Source organism: Elephantulus edwardii, unplaced genomic scaffold, assembly GCF_000299155.1.
Source record: "Elephantulus edwardii isolate Elephantulus edwardi_28Jun2011 unplaced genomic scaffold, EleEdw1.0 scaffold00015, whole genome shotgun sequence".
Lineage (NCBI taxonomy): Eukaryota > Metazoa > Chordata > Mammalia > Macroscelidea > Macroscelididae > Elephantulus > Elephantulus edwardii.
Window position 1 is genome coordinate 9319016 of NW_006399765.1, and position 25899 is coordinate 9344914.

At 44.7% G+C, this 25899-nt stretch overlaps 1 protein-coding gene and 1 pseudogene across 2 annotated transcripts in view; both read left to right on the forward strand.

The window, feature by feature from the left end:
* Positions 1 to 25899, forward strand: part of DLGAP4 (discs, large (Drosophila) homolog-associated protein 4) — a 92513-nt gene that overhangs the window by 36704 nt on the left and 29910 nt on the right. The window lies entirely within an intron of this gene.
* LOC102846982 lies at positions 9099 to 9639 on the forward strand (annotated as a pseudogene).

Sequence of the window (25899 nt, forward strand, 5' to 3'; positions counted from 1 at the left end):
CCAGTCAGACGGGTTCCCTGGTGAAGTCAGCCTCCTGGGTGTGTCCCAGCCTGGGCCCCAGGTGAAGAGCTCCTGCCTTTTAAATCCCGTCCTTCCGGGGCAGGGCTGTTCTGGAGCCAGGTGAGCAAGGAACCCTGGCCGTCTGTGTTCTCACAGAACAGTGCCACCCTCCCTGAAGGTAAGAGCCAGCACACTGTCTCCTCAGTGAGAGACTAAATTTCTGACTGGTGGGCACTTACCTCAGCCACAGGTGGTCTCTTCTCAGTACCTGATGGCTTGGAAGTGTTTTTTTTTCCCAGGTCGTGCTCCTAGTTTCAGGGACTTGGAGAGGATAGAAGCTGGCAAGCAGGAGCCACAGCTTCTCACCTTTCTGTTACTTTTGTGGGCAGCCCTTCGGCAGGACCCCTCTTGGCTTTGGAGCTCAGGTTCCAGTTTCTCAGCTGGAGAGAGCTCTTCCAGCTCTGCCTGTTCATTTGACTCCGTTTTGGTCACTGGATTTAATGAGAGGGTATCCTGACTCCCCAGTCAGTTGGTCTTTTTGTTGTAAAGATTAACTGTTATCTAACTAGCTAGGATCTCAAATTGCTGTTTCTCTGTGCTTTTTTTCTAAGGAAATTTTCAGACTTGCCAAAGCAGATATGGTAACAGAATTGTTGTCTCAAGTGTAATTTTTGTGTATCTATCTCTCTTGCCTGCATAAATCAAGGTCTCCATACACAGAACCAATGTTAGCTTGGAGCCCAATCCCTGACTGCACACACAAGCACACAAAGTCTCAGGAAGCCTTTGTTGAATGACTGTATTGATGATCCACAGTGGCTGTGCAGCTCCATCAGAATGGAGAAAGGTGACGTTTATAGAGTCCAGCTGTGTGTGCATCTGAGCTAGGCCAGTGGGCCAGAGCCCACCTCCTCCCCAGAAGTGTGTGCCGACCAGTGGTTAGGAGCAAAGGTCTAGAGTCAGGCTGCCACATAGAAACTGAGACCTGGGGAAAGCTGACTGACCTTCAGAGCAGAGATCCTGATGTTCCATTACTGTGATCTCAGCGTGAGGGCGAGAGAACATGTGCATAGTACTGAGCAGATTGCCTGGTGCAGGAGGAGCACTTGAAAAAAAATGTTTGTTGCTGTCATTAATATCCAAAGGGGGAGAGAGGACAGGAGTGACTTCTTCCCTGGAAGGTGGAGGAAGACTGAGCATGGTGTTTGCAGAAGAATCAGTCATTTGATGGCTCTGATAGGGGCATAGGGTCAGGCATGCCAAGCTGTCGAAAGGGAGTGACTTCAGGACTAGCTTCAGGTTTTTTGAGAGTTTGAAGGGAGGTAGGGATGGGTTGCAACCTCCAGGGGTGAGGCCCACTGAGATCAAGCTGAAGCCAACTGCCCAAGGCTGGAAGGGTCTGCCAGGTTTATCAGTCCATCAAGGCATCTCCCATTGGGAACCATGGGAGGAGCCTGTTACTGAATGTGCTGGGAATAGATGTGATATAGTTTCAGCCTCTCCTGGAACTACTCCTCTTTCCCTCCAGCTCCCCACACTTCTGATGTAGCAGTCAGGAGGTGTCTGCCTATTTCCAGCCATTGTGGGGCCGGGTGGAGTCAGAGGAGCTGGGGCTTGGCTGACAGCAAAGGCAGAGCTGTTACTGCTACTACCTGCCCCAGCAGTTTCTTCAAAGGGGGTACATGTAGCAGTGTGTGGGAGCGCTCCAACTCCTCCCTGTTCCACACTCTTGTCTCAGTAACACTGAACAATCAGCTGTTCCTATACTCACAAGTGCCAGTACTGTGTGCTGAGAGCCAGGGGGAAAGGAGAGAGCACGAGCATGATTAGCTTTATCTGTTTCCTCTTGGAGCTTCCCTCTAGCTAGCTGTACCCATCCTAGCAGGTAACAAATCATCAGGATGCTATCTGATTGAGATAAGAGCCCCAAAGGAAACAAGGTGCTGAGCATCTCTGGGAAGGTGACCTGAAGAAGGCAGGCAGGGCCAAGCCGGAAGGGCATGTGAAAACCTGGAGGTGGGAAATATTTGATAGATTGTGGGAATAAGGGAGGCATGAAATAAACCTGGGGCACCCCTCAAGGGCAGGCAAGTCCATTTGAGCCCAGCTGGGCCCTCAGGTCTTGGAGTCTGGATAGGTCTGAGGCAAACAGCTTTGCTCATCCTGTAGGAGCCATAAGTGTTGCTGTATTCAGTGTGAGAATGAGCATAACTGAAAGTGATCTTTATTTCAAATTAGCATCAGAACTAATGATACTTATCCTAGTAGTGCTTATCTCTCTGTAAGTCAAGGAAAGACATCTTCACATTCCCTGTTTTATTATCAGCCTTCTTTCCTGTACTCTTTCACTGTCCACAAAGCCCTGTTGTTTCTCCTGTTGTCAAGGGGTGTGGTGCTGTTTGTAGGAGTGATAAAAATAAAGAAGTAGAAGTACAACTTCACTGCTCTTTCTGTTCCACACTGCTACTTTTTAGGTTGAAGCAGAGGTTCTAGTTCTTTCTAGAAAGGTTATCATTCCAAAATGATTGTGGTGGAAAAAATTTTGGTGTAGATTGATGGTAACAGTAATTGGGTGATAGAATAAAGGAACATTTCCCACGCCCTCTTGGATTTCTACCTCACACTATATATCTATATAAAATTCTTTATCTTGTTTGTTTTGTTTTTTATCACTATAAGATGTCCTATCTAGCTTCTTTCCAAATTCTGTGATAAAAAACACATTCTGTACTGCCCTGATAGACTTTCACTGACTTTATTTTATACTGGATTGACTCTCAGGAAAAAGATTGTAGGTAGACTATATAATCATTACTATATTTAAAGTAAAAACAGAAAGTTCATGCTTAAGTAGTTTTAAACATTTTATTTTGTGACTTTTGTATTTATGATGAGAAAAAGCAAAGCAATTAGATAACAGGTTCATTGTAGGGAATTTCTCAGTGGTCCTTACTAGCCCATATTAAGAAGATAGCTTTGAAAGGGGGCTGATTGGGGAGCTCTGGTGGCTTAGTGGCAAGAAACTGAACTGCAGTCCCAAAGGAACACGGTTCGAATCCACCAGACGCTCTGCCGGAGAAGGAGGCGCAATATCCTCCTGTACCAGTCAGATCTGATTTGACGGTACACGTACACAAAATTAAAAAAAAAAAAAAAGAAAGGGGGCTGATGGAAGTAGAGGTGAAGCCAGAGTAAACAGTGAATGCTAATGGTGGCAATTAACTCTCTAAGTTAAGTTCTCTGCAAATCTTAAGCTTCTGTGTTTCAGTAGAACTGTTAAAGGACTGAACATCTCTTAGTAAGTGTTCCTTGTCAATTCGTTTTCAACACCCTCTCCTAATTCCCTTACCAGATAACTACTAGATTGATACTCTCTGTATGTAAACTTTTCTCTAGCTTTTTGTAGTAGTGATACTATGCTATTTTGTGACTGACTTAGATCCCTCGGCAATAATGTCTTCTAGACTCATCCAAGTTGTATAGTGTTTCACAAATTCTTCATTGATTTTTCAATGTTGTGTCACTATTATAACATCGTTTCTCTCCATTTGTTTGTTGATGGGTACTTGAGTTGCTTCCATCCCTTTGTTATTGTGAATAATGCTGCAGCTGTGGTGATCGTCTTTTGAAGGGACAAGAAACACCTTGAAGTTGACAGCTAGACACAGGGTAGATAACATCCTCAATTTACAGTGCTCTTTTTCCCACTGAACCAGACACAGCTTTAGGCTGCTTCTTAAGATAGGCAGGCAATCTTAATCAACCAGAAGTAGCATGCCCACTGAAATCTGTACCATCCTTAACCTAGTGCAGCATACACTTTTACAGGTGGGAAGCTATCCTAGGAGGAGACAGACAGAGTTTGAGAGGCAGTGATGTCACAGATCTCTTTGTGAGAGCAGAAAAACATCTTACAAGGAAGCCTGCACCTGAGGAGGTAATCCATGTATTTGCAAAAACATCAGGGCAGAGCAGCTTCCAGAAGGGTCAGAGTTGTGGAGGTAAAGTTTCCTTTTCTTCACGTGTTCCTTGAAATGTCAGTTTGGAGTCTTTGTGGTCAAAGTCTGATAACAGCAGGGAAAGGCCAAATTTGTCTCTCTGTAGTAATGTCTATGCTTTGTAGAAATGTGTGCATTAGAGTTAATGAAGTAAGGTTATGTTTTTGTTACCTGAGAGATGCTATAAAAATTGGGCTCTCAAAGTTGAAATCTGTAGGATTTGAACTTCATTATAGAAAATGATTCACTATGTGACACTGAGCAAATCTCTCAACCTTTCTGAGCCTCAGTTTCCAGAGCAGTAAAGGGGAGATGGAGAAAACATTCCTAGCAGGATTTTGTGATGTTAAGTTAAAATGCAAGTGTAAGGTAGCAACTAGTAATCATAATTAGTAGTCTCAGACTTTCAGCCAATTTGTACTGTTTCTAACACTTGTGCCATCGTGAGGCTGGAATTTTGTGTGCAGGATCGGGAGGTAAGCACCTGTCCTACTGATTGATGTTCTTTCAAAGAGATCTCCCTAAATGTCACCATGTTGCACTTTGAGAAATGACTGGAAGAACAATCAAGTAGTGTGATTTACGGACGTGAGGGGGAAGCTTGTAGCTAAGACTTGCTCCAGCACTTCTTTTGTATTCTGAAGGACCTGTTGCCATCAGTTCTGATTTATCATGACACCATGTATATCAATAGAACTGTACTCACAGGGGTTCCTAGGCAGTAACCTTTGGGAAGGAGGTTGCGATTAGACATGCATCTTCTTGATGCATCCATGAGGTCCTCAGGGTATGGACCATGGAAGTTTGGACCATTGTGTGGGCTAAGTCAAAGAGGAGATTTGTCAGGCATTTGCCAGAATATCTCTTCTGGGCTGGAAATGGAGTCACAGAATGGGAACTCATGGCCCCTGCCATCAAGGGGCTTCAAGTCTAAAGGCAGAAGCAGGAGGGTAGGACTCTTCCTGTAAAACAGTACGTTAAGTAAAGGGCTGCAGTACATAGAAATGTGAAGAACTGACCCAGTGTGGGACAGTTATGGACTTTTCAGAGGGAGTAATACTGGAGCACACCTGGAGAATGAAGGGAGGCGTTTGTGAGGAGGGAGGATGTTCCAGGCACTAGGAGCAACCAGTGCAAAGCTCTGCAAGCTGAAAGCCTTGTGTGCTGACCTGAAGAGTAATGGCATAAAGAGAATGGTGGGGAGATGTTAGAGGGATGCTTGGCAAGGCCAGAGACCAATGGGCACTGTATTAAAATATTAGAACAGTGATGGAGCAAAGGAAGCATGGAACAGGTAGACAGCTTTAATTTCTTTTTTTTCCCTTCCCTTTTTTAAATTTTTTATTCTGTGTGTGTACCGTCAAATCAGATCTGACTGGTACATAGGAGGAGATTGTCCCTCCTTTTCCAGCAGAGCATCTGATGGATTCGAACTGCGGGCCTCTGGGATTGCAGTGCAGCTTCTTGCCACTAGGCCACCAGAGCTCCCTGACAGCTTTCATTTCTAAGGAAACCTAGCCCCTTAGGGAAGATGAGACATACTCTCTCCTGACTTTTCTTGCAGAGCAGATGCCTCTAGCCTAACCTGTAGAATCCCTAGAGGGCCTGCTGTTTTACAGCCACTCTGTGGACTCTGTTTGAGAGATGCATGGACCAGAAAGCCCTTTCCTACCTATCTTCTCAAGAGACTTCTAGAACAGTGGGTTGGTACAATATTATGTCATTTAAAGATGGGAGAACACTACTCCTCTGTCACCTTGTCATCTGTTGTGACTTGTGTGTTGCTGAGATACCACCAGTCTTTCAAATACCAGCAGGGTGCCACAGGTTTCAGTGGATCTCCTAGAATAAGACAGGTTAGGAAGAAGGACTTTGCAATCTACTTCTGAAAAAACTGACTAGTAGACATAAAGTGCCGGAAAAGGAATTCCTCATGTTGGAAGGTACTCATGGTACAACTGAGTATACCTCAGGATACTTGTTATGTCCCGTCCAGTTGGAACTGACCATCCAGCATGTTCTCAGAGACGGTAAATTGCACGGAAGGAAGTTGCCCATCTTCCTCCCACGGAGCAGCTGGTGTATTCAAACTGTGTGTGTTTAGGTTTGCAACACAGGTCCTTTCCACTGAGCCAGCAAAGCTCCCTTAAAGGAGAGTCAGCCTTAATGAATTGAATGGAGTAAAGTTTTGGGGATCCTCATTCACTGATGTGTGGGGCAACTCAAAACTAAAACTAATAATATCCTTTAATAGTCAGAATGTGGAACTTACAAAGTCTGGATCAAAGAAAACTGGAAGTTGTTGAGTATGACATGAACTAGTATTGGCCGTTTTGAATCTGCTAAGCCAGAAGTGACAAATAGAAGACTATTCTCACATTCATTAGCAGAAAGAACATTTCACTGTCTATCCTGAAATATAGGGAGCTCTGGTGGTCTAGAGAGTAAGAAGTTCTGCCAACCCAAAGGTACACAGTTCAAGTCCATTAGCTTCTCTATAGGAGAAAGATGTGTAGTCAACTCCTGTGTGACTTAACTGCCTCTGAGAACTCACTGGAGAGTCAGCTATGAGTCAGTTCTGACTCACTGGCACATAACAACATTCTGAAATGTAACTAAGTAACAGGGTAATATCCACATATCTACAAGGAAGGCTAGTTAATACAACTATTATTTACATACACTATTAGTTAAATGTATATACCAACTACTACTGCCAATGATGAAGAAATTGAAGATTTTTCTACCTTTGAAGTCAGATCAAACAAAACAATCAGGTTACACTGATTATTAGTAATGATTATAATGTTAAGTGTCGTTGAGTAGAATTATAACTCAAAATGACCCTCTGGACAGTAGATCGAACCCTGTCCTATCCTGTGCCATCCTCGTCTCTCACACACCTGAGCCCATTGCTGCAGTCACTGTGTCAGTCCATCTTGTGGAGGGTCTTCCTCTCTTTCACCGACTGTCCACCTTTCCAAGCATGATAGCCCTTTCCAAGAAATAGCCTCTCTTAACAGCATTCCCAAAACATGTGAGACAAAGCTTTGCCATCCTTGCCTCCAAGATCAAGCACTCTGGTTTTATTTTCTCCAGGACATATCTGTTCTTTTGGCAGTCAACGGGATAGTCAGTACTCTTCTCCAACACCATAGCTCAAAGACAGTGATTCTTCTGTCCTTTATTGTTCAGCACTCAGATGCATAGAAGATAATTGGAAAAAAAACTATTACTTGAGGCAGGCACACTTAAGTCTTTAGACTGACATTATTGCTCTTCAGGATTTTGGAGAGCTTCTAAAAGCAGATCCCACTGCTGTATGTCGCCAGATCTCCTAATTGCTGGTACCAAGGGTGTTGATTGTGGATCCAAGCAAGATGAAATTGTTGACAGTTCATTCCTTTCTCCATTCGTGATATTTCCCATTGGTCCCATGGTGAGGATTTTGGTGTGCTTGATGTTGAGATGTAATCTGTATTGAAAGCTGTAGTTCTTGATCCTCTCCAACAAGTGTCTCAAGTCCTCACTTTCAGCAAGCAAAGTTATGTCATCATAACACTGGTTATTGATAAGTTTTCCTCCAATCCTGATGCCATACCCTTCTTTGTAAAGTCCAGTTTCTTGAATGATTTGCTCAGAATACAAATTGAATAAATATGGAGAAAGGATATACAGTCCTGACCCATACCTTTCCTGATTCCAAGTCAAACAGTATTATAACGTAGAAGTTGGAAACAAGTAAGGAGAATAAGTAAGAAAATAAGACTGTGGTAATCTAAATCATGTGGGGGATTGCATAAAAGAATTTTGCAAGAATAATAATGAATTCATTGGAAATACCTTTTTTCCAATAACATATAAATGGCTTCTGTATAATATGGACCTTTCCAGATGGAATACACAGAAATCAAATAGACTAACTCTGTGGGAAAACGATGGAGAATCTCATTATTATCAGTCAGAACAAAGCTAGGGGCCAACCTAGAAACAGACCATCAATTATTCACATGCAAGTTAAAGTTGAAGAAAATTAGATCTAGTCTATGAAAGCTAAAATATGATCTTTAGTGTGTTCCAGGGCAAAGGTGTGGGGAAGGGGTAGAGATCAATGGAAACAGAATAAACAGAATGGAAACAATGAGAATGCCAAGACATAAAATAGTAATCAGTGGCAACAGAATATTTATATAAAAGTTGTTAAAAGGTCATCTAATTTGCTATGTAAACTTTTCTCTAAAATAACTTTTTTAAAAAATAGAAGGAATATACAGAATAACTGTCCCAAAAATAATTGATCAACAGCCAGTCATTTCGTGAGTGTGATACATGATCAAGAACAAATAATAGTGGAGGAAGAGGTCTAAGCATCACTAAAGGCTCCAGAAACTGATGGACTATCAATTGAAATGTTTCAACAAATGGATATAATGCTGCAAATTCTCAATCCTCTATGCCAAAAATATTTAGGAAAGAATTTCTTAGCTAGACTAGAAGAGATCTTAGCTGACTAGAAGAGATCTATATGCTGCAGGCCTATTCAAAAGAAAGGTGATCCAACAGAATTCAGAAATTAACAGACATACCACATGCAAGTAGAATCTTACTGAGAATAACTTAGAAACATTGTGACAGACCATCCAGAACTTCCAGTGTTCAAGCCAGATTCTGAAAAAAATGTAAAACAGGTAATGTTCAGATAGATGGCTCATGGCTGAAAAACAACAACACAGAAGACTGGTAAAATCTTTACCTGAGTTTCCTTGACTACACAGAGGCATTCCACTTTATGGATCATTACCTTTTATGGGTGACATTGTAACAAATGGGAATTTAAGAATGTTAATTGTGGAACTTGTACATAGTACAGAAGAAAGTCATTCAAACAGAACAAGGGAATACTGTATGGTTTAAAATCAGAAAATGTTTGTCAAGATTGTGTCCTCTCTAAACCATGTTTATCTAGTCTGTATACTGAGCAAATAATCTGAGAAATGAGACTACGTGAGGAAGAATGTGGCATTAAATTTGAAAACTCAGTGTCATCTTGCAGTATGAAGTTAGATTAGAAAAAAATCTAGAGCCCGGTCCCAGCATCTCATGAATTAAACAGCCACCATGGTGAGCAAAAAGGCCAAGGCCAAGACTACCAAGAAGCGCCCTCACCACATAACGTCCAACGTGTTTGCCATATTTGATCAGTCCCAGATTTAGGAGTTCAAAGAGGCCTTCAACATGATTGACCAGAACAGAGATGGCTTCATCGACAAGGACTTGCATGATACGCTGGCCTCTCTAGGGAAGAACAAGACAGATGCGTACCTGAAAGCCATGATGAACGAGGGTCCAGGGCCCATCAGCTTCACCATGTTCCTCACAATGTTTGGGGAGAAGCTCAGTGGGACAGATCCAGAGGATGTCATCAGAAATGCTTTTGCCTACTTTGATGAAGAAGCAACAGGCACCATTCAAGAAGACTACCTAAGAGAGCTGCTGACCACCACGGGGGACCGCTTTACAGACGAAGTGGACGAGCTCTACAGAGAAGCTCCACAGAGAAGCTCCGATCAACAAAAAGGGGAATTTCAATTACATTGAGTTCACGCGCATCCTGAAACATGGATGAAACAAGGATGACTGAACAAACTTTAGCTGAAACCCTCTAATTACCTTGAGTTTATTCCCAAGACACTCTCCCCATCTCCGTCTTAGAACCTGTGCATGCACGTAGCTTCACAGCTTTGCCTCTTACCCTCTCCGTTGGATTCCAGGCCTTTCTGCCACTAGCATCTGTATAATCAGGATGGGAATGGGGATGAGGATGAGGATGTAAATTGTATTGGAAAACAGATTATGAATAAAAAACAAATGTGAAATCCCAGGAAAATATAACCATATTTCTGGTTTTGCTGGATTTTTACATTTTTATATAATAAAAATGCTATCTTTGAAGTAAAAAAAAAAAAAACCCTTATAGGCAGTAAAAGACTCACTTAACAACTTGTAATTTGAAGTATTTACTGAGTAAATTCAGTATGAACTTCATATACCTCAGCATAAAGAAACAGTCCTCTTCTGTCCTTTTCTGCTTGTTGGTAGCATTTCTCTGCAAGCATTTTAAGAAAAATATGAATTATGAATATCACAGAGAAAGAAATTATGTCAGTGCCCCGTCCAGAATTGGGAATAGTGTGGGAGAGCAAAGAATGAGCGTCTCAGGCCTGAAAGGTCAGACCCAGGGCAAGTCTGCTTCCCTCTCACATCCGATGTGCCTGTGTGCCTGTCATTGCTGGCCACCTCCCAGGTCCCTACTCAATCTTTGATCAACTCTGCTGCTTTAGAAAGCTTTCTGTTGATGTAAAATCTCCTTCCCCTTAATCTACCTTCTCTCTCTGTGTTCTCTGTCCCCTGCCCCAGAACCATCATACTGTATCTGGGACCACATTTCAGGCATGACTTAAGGAGCACATGCATCACACAGTCTGTTTGTTAATCTTGATAACATCGCTGATCAGTCCCAGTCTTTCTCCATGGCTGTTTCATTGTCAGCCCTCATTTGTGGCAGGTTTCTTGGGACTAGGCCTGCTCATGCTGGGCCATTTGTGCCCTGCCCAGGATATGATGCGTACTTCCCTGTGTAAATAGCACTTGTTAGGATGGAATGGAGTAGAGATTTCTATTCATGTGGATTGACCTCGTCTCATCCAGCTCCAGTTTGACTATAAATTGCCCAGAATCGCCTACAATGCCTATGTTCTTGAGAATTCAATCTGCCCATCCCACCCTTTCCTCTCTGATGCATCCTCCCACCATTTGTGGTCTTCTGGAGTCACCAAAGCAGTTTTTCCCCATGGGATCTCAGGATCTTAAGGCCTGGGCCTGTCCCTTCCCCCTTGTGTCTCTGTCCCCAGTGCATAGCCCAGGGCCTGCTTGGCACAGAAGTAAGCAGCAGTACTCATGCTGACCTGAACTGAACTCCCACTTTCCCCTCATTCAGTTCTATTCTGTTCACTTCATCCCATCTTTTGGCTGTCCAGGGTTTTTGGCTCCTGATTCTGTCACTTGATATACCACCTGTCACTCCAGACATAATGAATGAGCCTGTTAACACCGGCTTTCTATTCTGGGATCCGCTTGGTCATTCAGAATTATGAAAGAAACCAGCAATGGAGGTGTGTGGGGACTGGCAGCGTCTGGCTTTGCACCCTGGACATTGGGGCCTGTAACAGTTTGTAAAAAGCCAGGCTTTTATAACTCTCCAGCAGGGTCTGACGTCAGCTCTCTAGAAGTAAGCGTAGCGTTTGGTGACTCTTTCCAAGCAGTGTTTCCCAAGCTCGTTTCCTGGAGCACTGTGGTGGTTGCTGTCAAGTTGATCCTGACACATAACAGCCCCACGTGTGCAGAACAGAACTGCTCCAGAGACTTTTCATGCCTGTTGCTTTAGAAGCAGATCACCAGCCAGTACTTCCAGTGCGCCTCTGGGTAGATTCAAATTGCCAATTTTTTTGGTTAGTAACCCAGCAATAAATCATTTGTGCCACTCGGAGATTCCTTCCTGAGTTACTGGGGCTCCTGAAAGGCAACAGGAAGGTCCAGGTGCTAGAGATATATTTGAAAAGTTGAACAGTATTTATTTGATAATATCTTGTATTTTCTGTGACATTTTACACAGCTAAGCAGTTTTTCATTTGACAGTTTCTATGTAGATTGATCAATGACAATAATATTTTTCAGTGTTTCATTGGTCTCTTTCATTGTATTCTGGTTGTCTGTTTCCAGGACTCTCATTTCCCTGCACCTCTTGCCTTCTTTGTTTTACAGTTAACAAAACAGTAGTTTAAAAGTTGAGTCTTGTCTTCTCTCCCTCCTCCAGGCCAGGTGGGTTGTAATTGTCAAGTTTTTGCATTGGACTAATCGTGGCAGTTCAGGGACTTGGGCTGTCTTCTGCTCTCAGCAGCTTTTACTTGAGGTTATAGATTTCATACACAGTGAGAAAATCATGATTTAATAACTGCAGCTTAGGAGCTGGCCTCTCATTAAAGCTCAGGCTCCCCGGGGATGGCAGTAATAAGGTGTCCTGGGGTGGTGGGGCAGGGGCCTCTGAGCAGAGCTGCGGGCACAGCCAACTCTGCAGGCAGGTCTCTGAGGACAAAGGAGGCAACATGTGTAGCACATTCCAGCATAGAATGGTCAGTGGGTGAATGTTGCCTGACTGGATGCTTACTGGACCTGGTTGCAGTTGTGGTGGTGGAACTGGTTTCTAGGAAACAGCATGCTATTTGAAGCTGATAGATTCTGGAGGACATAGGGTCCAGCTGCACATGGATATCCATCTTTCTAAAGGTCTGGGGCTGGTAGAGTACTGGCAGGGAAATCTGAAGGCAGCCTTCTTACTCACTTGCAGTAGTAGTGGGAAGGAGCAAGGGTTCTGGTCTGCCATGTCTACACCATCTGAGCCTCAGTAAGAGTGAGTCATTTTGCCTGTGTGGTTCTTGATTTCCTCGATTGTACTTTGAGGAAGCTGACTTAGATTAGTGGGTCTGAAAATAGCATATAAGAATCCCTTATGGAAAAACCAGAGCTGCTCTGAGGGACCTGGCAGTAGAGTAAGAGTCTAAAAGCCCTCCCCTGATTCCATCTCGGATTCCTGAAACCTAGTTTTGAAATCAATGGAATTCAGAGGCCTCACATCCCCTTTCCAGTCCCCTCAACCAGCTCTGTGATATGGGACAAGTGGCCTTACCTCTCTGGGCCTTACTTTGGAGACCATGGTGAGATAGCCAAACTAGGGAAACCTGTAGGGTTTCTGGTTGTAGATTCTACCTGGTAGAAGAGTTAGGTGCCAGGGCCATGTGTCCGGAGGCCCAGGGCCTGAGAATGGATGGTGGATAGCAGTGATCCAGGCAGGGCAGGGGGAAGTGCCTTCTCTGCCACATGCTAGAATTCTGGTCTGAGCACCAACAGGCCCTTGCCTGTGGCCAGTGAGACAGAGACTCATACGAAATACCCAGCCTGAGGGAGCTTTGGTGGCCTAGTGGCAGGAAGCTGCACTGCAATCCCAGAAGTATGTGGTTCAAATCTACCGGATGCTCTGCTGGAGAAGGAGGTTCAGTCTCCTCCAGTACCAGTCAGATCTGATTTGACGGTACACACACAAAGATAATAAAATAACTTTTAAAAAAAATAAAGAGCCAGCCTGCTTGAGGACCACAGAACTGAGGGCCCAATGAGACCATGACTAGGGAACAGTCCTCCGCTTCTGAACTCCCAGCAGTGTGCCATGTGGTTAAGTAGTAGTTAAAAATGCTTTGGAGTTAAAAAACCCCTGGGCTCAAATCATGATTTTTCTGCTTATTAGCTGTACGACCTTGGGCCATTCATTCTCTAAGCCTTGTTGGTTTGGTTTTTTTCCTTTCCTTTGAAATAGGGTGCTAGGCCTGAAGGAGTTAATGAGCTGATACATATAAAACATTTGGTTCTAAGCAAGCAGAGTGTGTGCAAGGTACCAGGAAAGCCCAGGACTGGTGACTGTCCACCCACTGAGTACCAGCTAGACTGAACTGTGGGTCCCACTGGAGGGCATCCTTAGCCCCCTTCCCAGGACAGAACCTCCTCACACCCTTGGCCCCACCTGTAGTGTGAACAGCTCTCCTAAGGAGCAGCTGTGTTTCAGTGGCGAAAGTTGTTGCCATAGCAACCAAGCCGTTCCTTCTCAGGCAGCTGCTTTGGTCCATTGTTGGAAATGGGACATGACCATCTGCATTCCCAATGGGGCTCTCCCTCCACCTGATGCCAAGAGTCTGTGGCCAGACCTGGCCACTGGAACTGTCTCCGGACTGCCTGCATTTCAAGTTCCCCTGGGTCTTTCCAAGGGGAAGTCTCTTTCGGACAGGCTTCCTGGGCTTACTAGGCACAGTAAGAGAGACTAGAGCTCCAGAAATAGCAGTGAGATACAAAACTTTGAACTGATTAATAAATTCAGGAAATTTGTGTCTTTTAAAATCCAGATTCTGGTTTCTCAAATATTTGGCATCTCTGACACTGTTCAGCCCTACTTTCCACCGGATACATGGAGGACAGAAGGTTAAATGCCCTGCCTAAAAAGCACATTTGTATTTGTAGCCCCCACTCTGTCTAGGCTAACTCACTTAGTTTGTAGCTAAGGAGACTGAGGCCCGGAAAGGACTCAGCCCTGTACAAGGTGATTAGAGCCTGGCCTCTTAGAGAACAGAGCAGAACTTTACCCACCACCACTCCCATCGATAAAACATCAGTGATAACTGTTTCCCCTCCCAGGGCTGTATCTGGATAAATAGCGCCTGCCCAGGCCTCACTCAGTAATGATACTTTTCAGTATGCACACAGGCTAGTCTTTGCCTGAAAAATGTTGGTAGAAGTGCTGCTGCTTTTCTTGACCACCATTCAGAAATGGTGTCCCTTTTTTTCCCCCTTCTTTTTTTCTCTGAACAGATCTGGGTGCCCAGTACTTTTGTTTGTTGAGCACTCCTTCTTGCAGCCCCACTGCCCACCTTTAGGTAGGATTGTTCTAGGTTTTGTCTCTTCACTCTGTTATACTCCTAGGGATGTGTTTGCACATTAGATTCCAGTCTGTAGTCAGGAATAAATCTTTCTGCTTCCTTGTGTCTCTGTTAATCTAGCTGTCAAATAGGGATTTGTTCATTCATTCAGTAAACATTTACTGAGCCCCTAGCCATGTCCTGGGCCTGGTCTGGGACAGCTGTGTGATTATTTTAGACAAGGTTCCCCCAGCCCTTGGGAATTCTGATACACAAAGGCTCTTTCTGGTTGGAGAGAGAAACAAAGATACATGAACTAATTAGTTAATAAAGAAAAACAAGAAAGAGTAAGAGCTTTAGATAGAGTGATAAGCGAGGAGGCCTCACTGAGGACGAGCACTGATAGGAAAGAATAGGCATGCAGAGATGGCTCAGACAGTCCAGCAGGTTCAAAGGTCCTGAAGACGGAGCATGCGTGGGGTACTTGAGAAACAGAAAAGAAGCGGATACTAGCCGAAATGTATAGTACACAGATCACACTGGAAGAACAATGTTAGTGGGGGAAAAATATTCAGATTGATTTTGTGCGTGCTCAGTTTGAGACTTCCGGACAGAGATGCCTAATGCACTAGAGGCTAGTGAGAGTGCCTGTGTACCCTCCACCTGTGTGCCATGTAGGCTGGCTTAGAGGAACATTATGAGGGATGTAGTGGCAGAAAGAAGGTGGCTCTATTCCTATTCCCTAAACAGCCACAGGAAGCCAAAGCCCCTGTCCAGGAGGAGGACCGGCCTCCTTGCCTTCACCCCCATCTTCTCTCCACTACCTAGATTCCACTTGGCTGAGCTGGCCCTGCCCAGCCTCTGTCTGGCTGTACCTTGCATTGTCCTGCCTTGCATCTCTGCTCACAAGGGTCCCTTCACATGAATGACCCTCATTGCCTTGACACTCGGTGACTCTTGTCTATCCTTCCAGAACTAGACAACCCCAGTGTCTTCCAGAAAAGCCCCAGGCTGTCTCCTAAGAGGTGATCATGCTTTCTTTCATGCATTTTTGAAACCACAGTAACAGGAGTTACTCAGCCCACGACTTCAAAGTGCCTTTCTGTCATCTACTTGGCGTTTCCCCAGAGCATATTGAGTATCACACCTCATTTTAGGGGTAAAACAATTAGCATGCCCAAGGCTGCTGCCTCCACTTGACTCCATGGATTTAGTACAGTAATCTGTGGATTTACTCCGTGGATTTGGTCAAGCTTTGGGTGTTGAAGCCTAGCCCAAAACCTCCTGGCTGGGAAATGAGTTATGGTGAGTCACTCCACCTGTCTGAGCCATATCTGTAATTTGGGGCAACAATACTGCCTACTTCACACTCACTGGATTTGAGACTTCAGTGTATGAAGCACTTAGCTCTGGCCTGGCCCCAGTCATTGCTCCATGAGGCCACCCCTAACCATCGACGTTTTGGATCTAGGCAAGGTTCTGAAGGCAGGGCCAGGGCTGGAGCTCCCTCAGCTTTGTGGTTTTGTCTTCATTCCTTTGTAACTTCTTAGCTTTTATGGACATCTGAGGCAGAAGTAGATTTTAGAGGCCCTCGATGCCTCACTGTTGTTTGAAATTTGCTTCCAAGGCCGCAGGATGGATTGTGGTATGATTGAAAGGGTCAACCAAACCATCATATCTGTGGTCAGATTCCTCAGATGCTGGAGAGATGGGGGGGGGCAGGATGGGAGGAGCTGTTGGGTCAGGGGGAGAGGCTCTAAGGAAATGGCCAAGATCTTAGGGGGACTTTGGTGAGAAATGCTGCCGGTCCGTGCTGGAGGTTGGAGTTGAAGTTTAGGGTTAAGGATTCTAAAAGTAGGGACATGGCGCTCAGAGTGTAAAGAAGGGTGTTTGACAGGCTGTTAGCAGGAACGTAGGTCTGAGAGGGAATTTTATTTGTCATTCTGACCTGGCTTAGAATTCTGTCCAGATGTGCTCGCTTCGGCAACACATATACTAAAATTGGAACGATACAGAGAAGATTAGCATGGCCCCTGCGCAAGGATGACACGCAAATTAGTGAAGCGTTCCAAAGAAAAAAGAATTCTCTCCAGCTTCCCTTGCCTTGAGGGAAGAATCTGAGGGGAGGAGGGAGGAATTTGGGGGCTGAGTGGGTGGGAACCTTTGAGTTCTGTTTTTACCAAGGTGTACAAATGAGTTGCCAGATTTAGCCATGTGGTTTAACAGGTTACTCACTGGATGGAAGGAGGAACGGGATCTCACAGGCCCTCACGCCATCCTTTGGCAAATCCTCCAGAGCCTCCGTAGAGGATTGAGGAGATCCGGTTTTCTCTCGTTTGAAGCCTTAAGCAGTGCTCTGGACCCTATTTGTGAAAGCTGGCTGTCTCTCTGTGACCCGCTCCAGAGTCCAGATATCTTCTCCTTCAGCCTCCCTGCCAGACTTGAATGGTTGAAGGGTTGAACCCATGTCCCATTCTTGGGCCCCTGGGAACCAGCAGGATGAGAGGGGTCACAGTTGTTTCTCCGAGCATCTGAAGTTCTCGCTGGTCATCACCTTGCCATTAAAATGCAAAAAGGAGGAAACATTCATTGTAACCTTTTGGATGCAGTTTGGTGGATAAAAGCAGAGATAAATTTTACAATGCAGCAGGAGCTCAGATGAAACAAGGACTTGTACGCTGAGGGCTAGTGGGGCTGAACTAGGTGTTTAAGAATGAGGCTGTAGCCTGCTACCTGGAGGAGGGCGTGGTGCACTGGCACAGAGGACCTGCATGGCCACAAGAGGGGCAAGGGAGCTTGTGGAGCAAGGGGTGGCTGTTCAGGTGCGCTAGTTGCTCTGGCTCAGTAGACATGTGTCTCAGGAGCTTTGAAAAAGTGCACAACAATCAGCTGGAGCAGGTTGGTCCTACTGGAGAGGTGCACAGCCCTAGGCAAATCGCAAAGCTTTCCAGAGCGAATGATTGAAGCAGTGTACCACTGTGCCATGTGCCTGCTGCTGTAAATTAGGGCACCAGGATTGTCGGTGCAGGGTTGACGGGGTCCAGCAGCTTGGATCTTGGACGTACTTGCCTGCCTCTAAATTTTAATCTGCAAATGATGCTTGTGAGCCCTCTGAGCTGGACACTGGGCCACCAGCATACACAGAAACGCTCTCAGTCTGGCCTTGATGCTTCAGCTGATCTACAGAGAAAGGAGGACAGAGGCAAACTCTGCCCAAAGAACAAGCTCTGCCAAAGAGTGGGTGGCAGGAGACTTACAGGACATAGGACACACATGCTTGTGCAAGCATTTGGGTGCATGACTGAGTGTGGTGTGTTTGGGACATGCGCATGCAGTCCACTGAAGCTGCAAGGGGCATGCTGGGGGGAGGGGATGGGAACGGGATAAAGGGCAGGGCTTTGGATGCTAAAGTGTTGAGAGGGTTCATTAGGACCAGATAATCTTGATTTTTTGACAACTGAGTTTAATTCTGAGGTTGAGTAATAAATTTTGTTTTCTATTCAGCAAACATTCTTTTTTTTTTTTTAGCACCTTTGTGCACAAGGCATTACCTTAGGCCAGTAGTAATGCCGTACCAAGACAGACAGAGTTCCCCCAAGTCACCCAGGTCATAAACACGGAAATCAGTGTGTTAAGTGCCTTGAAGGGAATTCCTAGCGACAAAAGTTGAGGACAGTCAGGGACCTCTCTAAAGAAGTAGCATTTGAAATGTCGAGGTACTGAGGGAAGCCATCCAGACAAGTTGTTAGGAGCCCAGCGCAGCTAGAGTGAGGTGTCAGAAGGGCTGGGGTGAGATGCTGGTACATCTCACATTCGCACAGTGTGCCCTGTACAGAGTGCTGGAAACAGGCTGGAGAATGATCAGGCCCTATCACCACCCCCAAGCTGAGAGATCCCTGCTGCTCGGGGAACCTCAAGAAATACTCTATGCAAATCACACCATTTATCTAGCAGTGGCCTGTGCCCCAGGAGACAGAATATCCAAGATAAGTTCATGTTTCCTCTTATCACATCTGGCCTGGCCTCTGCCTGGTTCACTTTCCCTCTGATGACTGGCTGCCTCAGCAGGGCTCAAGCCTGAGTGTGCTTCAACAGGGCTTTGGCCATGGCTGCTTGAGGAGAAAGGCTGAAAGCTCAGGCCTCTGTCCCTGTGTCTGTCTCGTTCCAGAGGGCCAAGGACCCTGGCTGGGGTGAGCCAGGCTTAGAGACTGGCTCTCCATTCACACACTCAGTATTAACTGCTGCTCAAAAGGGAAGGAATTTTCTTAGAAACTTCTTTTTTAATTCCCTGTAATGATTTGAAACAGAAAATCTCACTGACACTGTGCTTCCTGAGGGATATTTAGGCCAAACAGATCTTTTCCAGAAACTCCTCTGTGAGTCCTGTCTCTGCTGAGCACTGTAGATCGCCATCCTCGAGCTGCTCTAACACCCAGTCCTTGGGGGGATCTCCTGGGTTGGTCAGCAGATCAGCTCATTTCCCCCCTTGGCTGGAGAGAGTGGCAGAGCTCAGCTGCCTCCCCTCCAGGTCTAGCTCCCTTCTAGTCTACAGGGACCTGTAGGCACCATGTGAGCTCTGGGCCTGACTGCAAGGAGCAAACCACAACACTGGGGTCTCTCTCATTCCCCACTTCCCTGGTCCCTCCCTGCCAAAGAAATTACTCACTAATGGTAGAATTTCAAGAGACTTGAGTAAAAGGGATTCAGGCAGGGCAGGTTCAGCACCCCTCAGCTGAGGTGATAAGAGGTGCTACTACACCCATCCTTGAATGGGGAAATGCTTTGAGCTCGTCAAGAGCTGTGTGACTATTATGTACTCTCTATTATCCAGTTAAAACCCTCCACTGAACAGGGACCTGAAATCCAGAGGGACCAGGGCCTTACTTGAACAGCTTTAGAGCTTAGAAGGCAGTCTCTCCTTCCATCTAGGCTATTCCTGTCACAGATTGGCCCTAGGGCCCACTGGACACTGTAATCATGAAGAAGGTCTGAAACACCTACTACCCCAGCCCAGCAGAGGGAAAGCTCCATAGAATAAATACGGCTGCCACTTAAGCAGCTGGGAACCCTGAATGACTTCTCCAATTTTTCTGAGCCAATGTGTAAAATGGGAACGCTTGCACAGTGACCCTATGAAGTGGTGAGTACAACTTAAATGAAAGAGACACAGAGCTCACGTGTAGCTCAGTAAGTGGTCCTGTCCCATGCGTATACAGGGGAAGGGGTAGGCGGCAATGCAAGGCGGTTCTGTTGACCTAAGTGTCCCCTCGCCATACTTACTCTTCTAGCCCAGAGAAGTGGCTGCCCTCCCAAGCACGGTCCTCTTTTTTGGTAGGGGAGTCAGAGACTGTAGATGTGTCTTTTCCAAAGGACTCCTCAGTTTTCTCAAGACCTCAGTAGAACTGGTAAATGTTGAACAGAATGAGTAGGAAGCAAACACTCTTGACTCAGCTCCCAGAGAACTCTCCCCACCTCCATCCCCCAAGACAAGTCGGGCACTAAATGTGGCTTTCATGGAAGCATCTACTGCTTTTTTCTTTTACATCTGTTGTTTGAACTACCCATTTAACAGCTGTTTCTGATAATGAGAGAATCTCCCCTCAAGAGGATGGATTGACTCAGTGACTATCAGTAGACTTAAATATATCAGAGATGATGAAGATGGCACAGGATAGGGCAGGCAGGGTTCAGATCTCTTGTTCATAGGATCAAATCAGTGGCACCCAATATATTAATAACTGCTTTCCTGGAATCTAGAGCCTGCCTTAATAGATAACTAGTGGATGGAATTTTTTATTTTGGTCTAAATTTTTTTTTATATTATTGTAGATTCATAAGCAGTAAGAAATAATCAGAAATTGTGATGATGGCACAGAATAGATCAGGGTTTAGATCTGTTTTTAGGGTCGCTATGAGTCATACTCAATTTGAAGGCACCTAACATCAGTCTTAGAGGATAAATTAGAGTAATAGCTTTTTTCCTCAGAGTTAATTCTGTCCCTTTCAACCATTGATCTGTTCTCCATCTCTGAAATTTGGGTTCGCCAGTGTTCTAGAAATGAATCTTACAGTAAATAAAACTTTTGAGAATAGGATGGCATGGTTTTATTTGCTCAGATATGAAAAGAATATGTGTTCCAGGCTACCTTTTAGTTCTCGTTGCGCAAAAACCCAAATAAACCCTTCCAACTATGACCACATGAGGGTAGACTAACAAGAACCCTGTCATCATCTCTTCATGATCCAGAAGTTGCCTATAGGGAGATAGTCTTCAAACTAGGGGACCCACATGCAATTATAAATATCCCAAACATTCTAAACATCTAGAGGGCACAGCCTGATGAGATTTAACCTTCCTTTGGGACAGGGGCGCTCCTCTCAGCTTTCAGACACCTTATAAACTTGATTGACCAATCCAGAAGCTAAAATTCCATTTTGCTTTGTTTTATACTATTCATGTTTCCAAAAGGAGTAAGGTGGTTTGAATTTTATATCTCAAATTTGACCCAACATCTGCAATTTTATTTTGTCTTAGTCTCTATTTCAACCTAGTTGAATCTGAAAATATGGATCTAACTGGACTTACTTAGGAGTCCTGGTGGTGCCATGGTATGAAAAGAGCAAGGACAGCATGGAGGTGGCCCACTCTGACCTCTACAAACTCCACAAGGGGGAACTATCCCCACCAACAGCATCCACAACGCAAAACTAATTTCTGTGAGTTGAGACATATCCACTACGCTCCCATACCACTTTGTACTAATTCCAGTAACCATCTTACTGCTCTCCCGGGTCTGAAGTCCATTGCAAGAGCTACACAGGCTTCACAGAAGTGTCCTCAAGATTTTGGTGTTTATTAGAAAAGTATTAGCACAATTAAATGGTTTCGTATTATTTAATTGTGCTAATACGAAACCTATACTTGGACCAAGAGGTAGTAGTCAGAACAGAGCAGGGTAACACTGCATGGTTCAAAATAGGGAAGGGTGTACGCCAGGGATGCATCCTGTCTCCATACCTTTTCAACATGTATGCAGAGCAGATTATCCGGGAGGCTGGGCTCTATGAGGAGAATTGTGGCATCAGGATTGGTGGAAGATCTATCAACAATCTCCGTTATGCAGATGACACAACCTTGCTTGCTGAAACTGAGGAGGACCTCATGCACTTGCTGCGAAGGGTCAAGGACTGCAGCCTTCAGTATGGACTAAGGCTCAACGTCAAGAAGACAGATTCTCGCCACTGGACCAATTGGCAGCGTCAGGATGGGTGATGAAGAGATTGAGAGTGTTCACATCTTCACTTTGCTCGGCTCCACAGTTAACACTCTTGGTACCAGCAGTCAGGAAATCAAAAAGCGTATTGCGATGGGAAAGTCTGCCGTTAGGGACCTCTCAAACGTACTCAGGAGCAACAGTGTCTCTCTGGAGACTAAGGTGCGCCTGATACAGGTCATGGTATTTGCAATCGCTTGTTATGCATCAGAGAGTTGGACAATGACTAGGGAGGACAGGAGAGTGGATGCTTTTGAGCTGTGGTGCTGGAGAAGGGTACTGAATGTACCCTGGACTGCCAGGAAAACAAACAGCTCCATCTTGGAGAGGATTAAACCAAGCTGCTCCTTGGAGGCAAGGATTCTGGGGCTTCGTCTGACATACTTTGGACATGTTGCCAGGAGGGACGGGTCCTTGGAGAGGGACATCATGCTTGGGAGGGTGGAGGGACAGCGCAGGAGGGGAAGACCCTCTATGAGATGGATTGATTCGGTGACTGGGGTAATCGGGATGGGTGTGTCAGAGGCGGTGCGGTTGGCGCAGGACAGAGCAGGGTTTAGAGCTGTTGTGCATAGGGTCGCTATGAGTCAGAAACGACTCGATGGCACATAACAACAACATTAGAAAAGTTAAGTTACAACTGAGGTTAACTCAGGTTACAACAGGATACAGTTTCTCAAGACAGCTTCTGAAGAAGTATGCTTCCAGGCCCTCCAGACTTATCATTTGAAGCCATTATTACAGTTCTCTCCTTAGTTCTGCTAATTATGACATTCCCCTTGCCCTCTCAATCCTGGGACTTCACCCAGTCCCAAACTTGGGTGAAGGCCTTGGCTTTGCATCTATGAAGTACCAGTCCCAAGTTCAGCACTTACATCAAGGCTCCGCGTCTCTGCCTGCTGGTGGTCTCCAGTACTGATACCTATGCCTAGATCAAGAGGCTGTTCTGTGAACAGAGCAAGGGAACACTACATGATTTAAAATTAAGAAGGGAGCGTGTGAGAGTTGTATTCTTTCTCTGTATCTATTCAGTCTGACTGCTGAGCAGATTCTTTGAGAAGCTGAACTCTATGAAGAGGTGTGTGGCATCAGGATCAGAGGGAGACTCATCACCTGTGTTAATGCAGATGACAACCTTGCTTGCTGAAAGTGAGGAGGACTTGAAGCAGTTGCTGCAGAACAAAGAATACAGCCTTCAATATGGATTGCATCTCAATGTAAAGAAAACAAAGATTCTTACCACCGGATCAATAGGAAACATCATGACAGATGGGGAAAAGATTGAAACTGTCAACAGCTTCATCTTACTTGGATCCACAATTAACACCCTTGTTACCAGCTATCTGGAAATCGGGAGATGTATTGCACTGGAAAGTCTGCAGTTAGGGACTTCTCCAAATTATTAAAGAGTAATGATGTAAGTTTGAGGACTAAGGTATATCTGATTCAGGCCCTGGTCTTTCTGATCACTTGCTTTACATCTGAGGACAGTGAATACATCTGGACAGTGAATAAGGATGACAGAAGAATTATTGATGCCTTTGAGCTGAGGTGTTGGAGAGGAGCGCTAAATATCCCATGCATGGCCAAAAGAACAAATATGTCTTGGAGAGGGTGCAGCTTGAGTGCTCTTTGGAGGCAAAGATGATGAGGCTTTGCCTCACATTCTTAAGACATATTCCTAGGAGGGGCTGTTCCTTGGAGAGAGGCATAATGGTCAGTGAAGGAGACCCTCAGCCAAGAGAATTGATATGGTGACTGCTGGGCCCTAGTTTGTAAGTGTGAGAACGGCACAGGCTAGAACAGGGTTCAGATCTGTTCATAGGGTTGCTGTGGGTCATACTCGACTACTCAGAGGGTACCTAATAACAACAACCACCCATGTATGTGTCTAAGTCAGTGGCTAGGAATGTCATTTTGAACAATAAATTCTTTTTTTTTTTTATTTTTTTAATTTCATTATTTTTTGTGTGTACCATCAAATCAGATCTGACTGGTACAGGAGGAGATTGTTCCTCCTTCTCCAGCAGAGAATCTGGTGGATTCGAACCATGCACCTCTGAGATTGCAGTTCAGCTTCTTGCCACTAGGCCACCAGAGCTGAACAATAAATTCTTGACACAACACACGTTTCAAGTATTCTGCAGTTAAACCAGAAAGTCAGGGGTTTGAACCTGCCAGCTGTTCTCTAAGAGAACAATGTGGCAATATACTTCCATAAAGATTTACAGCTTGGAGGCCGTGTTACTGAATCAAAATCACCTCATGGCCCTCGATTTTTCTATTTGGGACCTATTAATTCACTATAAACTTTCACCCTTCTTACTGATTTTTTAGTCCCCTCTCCCTCCCTTCCCTGGTAACCATTCAAGGATGACTGTGTGTGAACCCTTCCTTGGCCTTTCATAATAATACTTTACCATAATTATCCTTCTGTGATTGACTTATGTCATTGAGAATTATTTCTTCTAGATTCATCTATGTTGTGCAGGATGACAAGTTTCAAGGTCAATTTATTTTTCCTAGTCAAGCTAAATTGTTACTTGCTTTTAAGATGATTTCAGGTGATATTTTTGATTGAAAGTTTAAAAATTGTGTCAAGGCCTGTATTCCCTGAAGTTCACGGTTCAAATCCACCAGATGCTCCACTGGAGAAGGAGGGGCAATCTCCTCCTGTACCAGTCATCCAATTTGATGGTACACACACACACAAAAATTAACATAAAATTTTTTAAAAAATTTTTGTGTCAGGGAGCTCTGGTGGCCTAGTGGCAAGAAGCTGTACTGCAATCCCAAAGGTATACGGTTCGAATCCACCAGATGCTTTGCCGGAGAAGGAGGGACAATTTCCTCCTGTACCAGTCAGATCTGATTTGATGGTACATGCACAAAAAATAATAAAAATTAAAAAAAAATTGTGTCAGGGAGCTCTGGTGGCCTAGTGGCAAGAAGCTGCACTGCAGTCCCAGAGGCACACAGTTCAAAGCCACCAGATGCTCTGCTGGAAAAGGAAGGATAATCTCCTCCTGTATGAGTCAGATCTGATTTGATGGTACACGCACGCAAAATAATAAAATAAATAAATAAAAATTTTAAAAAATTTTGTGTCAAGGCAGTGGTTCTGCGGTGTCATCTACCCTCTGTTACTCCAGAACATGAGAGTCATTGACAATGTGTAAATTTTAAATTCTGTCCTCCACTTCTTCTTATTGATCAGGATTCATCTATAGAATCTTTAATCAGAATGTTCAGTAAAGGTAGCCAAGCACCATCCAAGCCTTCTGGTCTCACGTCAGAGCAAACAGTTGAGTAGACAGCTACACATTCCATATCTTCCCCCAGTCCCCAAGTCTCCTCCTTTGTTGTTCCAAGTAAAGAGAGACCAGGCCTTGGATGGTGGACGGCTACTTGTAAGCCTTTAAACCCCCCCTAACACTCCACAGAGAACTAGGAGATAGGCCCATTAACTAAGATGTCTCATGAAGCCATGACTTTACATCTCCAAACCAATACTTTATCAGTTCTATGGGATAAATTCCCCAAAATGAAATTGTTTAAATTTTATAATAAACTTGCTGAACCATTTCCATAGTGAGTGTAACAGTTTATGTTCCCACTAGCATTGTATGAATGATCTAGTTTCTCCACCCTCACCAGCATTCAGTGTGTGTGTGTGTATGTGTACCATCAAATTGGATCTAACTGGTACAGGAGGAGATTGTCCCTCCTTCTCCAGCAGAGCATCTGGTGGATTTGAACTGCTCACCTCTGGGATTGCAGTGTGGCTTCCTGCCACTAGGTCACCAGAGCTCGCCTTATTACTGTTTTAAATTGTAGCCATTTTGATAGGTGAATGCAATGATAGTGCATATTCTTACTGGATCTTTTTTTGTCCCATACCCACAGCCCTTTGACACTTGGTTTCTTCTTGTGAGTTTCATTGGACCATTTCTGTCACCATCTCCAATTGGAAGTTCTTTTAGAGACAAAGCTTTAACTTTTCTGACTCCAGATCCTCAAGCAGGACCACACCTTGATTAGGGGCTTGATTAAGCCCTCAGTGAGATAAAGTGACCCGTTAAAGTGAGGAGAAAAGTCATTGAGTCTGAC